The 3,049-nt window shown below is 38.9% G+C and overlaps 1 non-coding gene across 1 annotated transcript; it reads left to right on the top strand.

Annotated features, from left to right (window-relative positions):
- Nucleotides 1-1,395: 1,395 nt before the first annotated feature.
- LOC112766734 (small nucleolar RNA R71) lies at nt 1,396-1,503 on the top strand. Its single transcript, XR_003184532.1, has one exon. It is a non-coding gene; the product is annotated as a small nucleolar RNA R71 (small nucleolar RNA).
- Nucleotides 1,504-3,049: the final 1,546 nt, after the last annotated feature.

Genomic DNA, 3,049 nt, shown 5'->3' with positions numbered 1-3,049 from the left:
AAGGATGATGGATTCATCCATGCACTTCCCAGTCTCTAGGACTATGAAATCAGTAGGGATGTAATGGTCTTCAACCTTAACCAGAACATCCTCTACAAGTCCATGGGCTTGTTTTCTTGAATTGTCTGCCATCTCTAGTGAGATTCTTGCAGCTTGTACCTCAGAGATCCCTAACTTCTCCATTACAGAGAGAGGCATGAGGTTTACACTTGACCCTAAGTCACACAAGGCCTTCTTGAAGGTAATGGTGCCTATGGTACAAGGTATTGAAAACTTCCCAGGATCCTGTCTCTTTTGAGGCAGTTTCTGCCTAGACAAGTCATCCAGTTCTTTGGTGAGCAAAGGGGGTTCATCCTCCCAAGTCTCATTTCCAAATAACTTGTCATTTAGCTTCATGATTGCTCCAAGGTATTTAGCAACTTGCTCCTCAGTGACATACTCATCCTCTTCAGAGGAAGAATACTCATCAGAGCTCATGAATGGCAGAAGTAAGTCCAATGGAATCTCTATGGTCTCAAGTTGAGCCTCAGATTCCCATGGTTCCTCATTGGGGAACTCATTGGAGGTCAGTGGACGTCCATTGAGGTCTTCCTCAGTGGCGTTCACTGCCTCTCCTTCCTCCCAAAATTTGGCCATGTTGATGGCCTTGCACTCTCCTTTTAGATTTTCTTCTGTATTGCTTGGGAGAGTACTAGGAGGGAGTTCAGTAATTTTCTTGCTCAGCTGACCCACTTGTCCCTCCAAATTTCTGATGGAGGACCTTGTTTCAGTCATGAAACTTTGAGTGGTTTTGATCAGATCAGAGACCATGGTTGCTAAGTCAGAGTTATTCTGCTTAGAACTCTCTGTCTGTTGCTGAGAAGATGATGGAAAAGGCTTGCTATTGCCAAATCTGTTTCTTCCACCATTATTGTTATTGAAACCTTGTTGAGGTCTCTGTTGATCCTTCCATGAAAGATTTGGATGATTCCTCCATGAAGGATTGTAGGTGTTTCCATAGGGTTCTCCCATGTAATTCACCTCTTCTATTGAAGGGTTCTCAGGATCATAAGCTTCTTCCTCAGATGAAGCCTCCTTAGTACTGCTTGGTGCATTTTGCATTCCAGACAGACTTTGAGAAATCATATTGACTTGTTGAGTCAATATTTTATTCTGAGCCAATATGGCATTCAGAGTGTCAATCTCAAGAATTCCTTTCTTCTGACTAGTCCCATTGTTCACAGGATTTCTTTCAGAAGTGTACATGAATTGGTTATTTGCAACCATTTCAATCAGTTCTTGAGCTTCAGTAGGCGTCTTCTTCAGATGAAGAGATCCTCCTGCAGAGCTATCCAGAGACATCTTGGATAGTTCAGAGAGACCATCATAGAAAATACCTATGATGCTCCATTCAGAAAGCATATCAGAAGGACACTTTCTGATTAATTGTTTGTATCTTTCCCAAGCTTCATAGAGGGATTCTCCTTCCTTCTGTCTGAAGGTTTGGACTTCCACTCTAAGCTTACTCAATTTTTGAGGTGGAAAGAACTTTGCCAAGAAGGCATTGACTAGCTTTTCCCAAGAGTCCAGGCTTTCTTTAGGTTGAGAGTCCAACCATGTCCTAGCTCTGTCTCTTACAGCAAAAGGGAATAGCATAAGTCTGTAGACCTCAGGGTCAACCCCATTAGTCTTGACAGTGTCACAGATTTGCAAGAACTCAGCTAAAAACTGATGAGGATCTTCCAATGGAAGTCCATGGAACTTGCAATTCTGTTGCATTAGAGAAACTAATTGAGGCTTAAGCTCAAAGTTGTTTGCTCCAATGGCAGGGATAGAGATGCTTCTCCCATAGAAGTCGGGAGTAGGTGCAGTAAAGTCACCCAGCACCTTCCTTGCATTGTTGGCATTGTTGTTTTCGGCTGCCATGTGTTCTTCTTCTTTGGAGAATTCGGTCACGTCCTCTAAAGAGAGTTGTGCTTTGGCTTCTCTTAGCTTTCTCTTCAAGGTCCTTTCAGGTTCAGGATCAGCCTCAACAAGAATGCCTTTGTCTTTGCTCCTGCTCATAAGAAAGAGAAGGGAACAAGAAAATGTGGAATCCTCTATGTCACAGTATAGAGATTCCTTGAAATGTCAGAGGAAAAGAAGAGTAGAAGACAGAAGTAGAAAATTCGAACTTATCAAAGGAGATGGAGTTTGAATTTTGCATCAAGGAATAGTGTTAGTCCATAAATAGAAGGATGTGAGAAGAAGGGAAGTGATTTTCGAAAATTAAGTAAAAATTTTGAAAACATTTTTGAAAAACATTACTTAATTTTCGAAAATGAAAGTGGGAAAGAAATAAAGTGATTTTTGAAAAAGATTTTGAAATTAGAAATCAAAAAGATTTGATTGAAGACTATTTTGAAAAAGATGTGGTTAAGAAAATATGATTGGTTTTAAAAAGATGTGATTGAAAAGATATGATTTGAAAAATATTAAAAAAAAAGATTTGAGTTTGAAAATTAAAAACTTGACTAACAAGAAAAGATATGATTCAAATATTAAACCTTTCTCAACAGAAAAGGCAACATACTTGAATTGTTGAATCAAATCATTAATTGGTAGCAAGTATCTTTGAAAAAAGAAAGAAATTAAATTTGAAAGAGATTTGATTGAAAAGATATGATTTGAAAAAGATTTGATTTTGAAAAACTTTGAAAACTGAAAAAAAATTGCATTGAAAAACAGAATCTTCCCCCTTGTGCCATCCTGGCGTTAAACGCCCAGAATGGTGCACATTCTGGCATTTAACGCCCAAAACTATACCTTTTTGGGCGTTAAACGCCCAACCAGGTACCCTGGCTGGCGTTTAAACGCCAGTCTGTCCTTCTTCACTGGGCGTTTTGAACGCCCAGCTTTTTCTGTGCAATTCCTCTGCTGAATGTTCTGAATCTTCAATTCTCTGTATTATTGACTTGAAAAGACACAAATTAAAAATATTTTTGGATTTTTAATAATAAGAACAAATCAAAATGCAACAAGAATCAAATAACAATGCATGCAAGACACCAAACTTAGCAGTTTGTATACT

Source organism: Arachis hypogaea, chromosome 2 (genome assembly GCF_003086295.3).
Source record: "Arachis hypogaea cultivar Tifrunner chromosome 2, arahy.Tifrunner.gnm2.J5K5, whole genome shotgun sequence".
Taxonomy (NCBI): Eukaryota; Viridiplantae; Streptophyta; class Magnoliopsida; order Fabales; family Fabaceae; genus Arachis; species Arachis hypogaea.
Note: the sequence above shows the minus strand (reverse complement) of the source record. Positions and strands in the feature narration are given on the sequence as shown.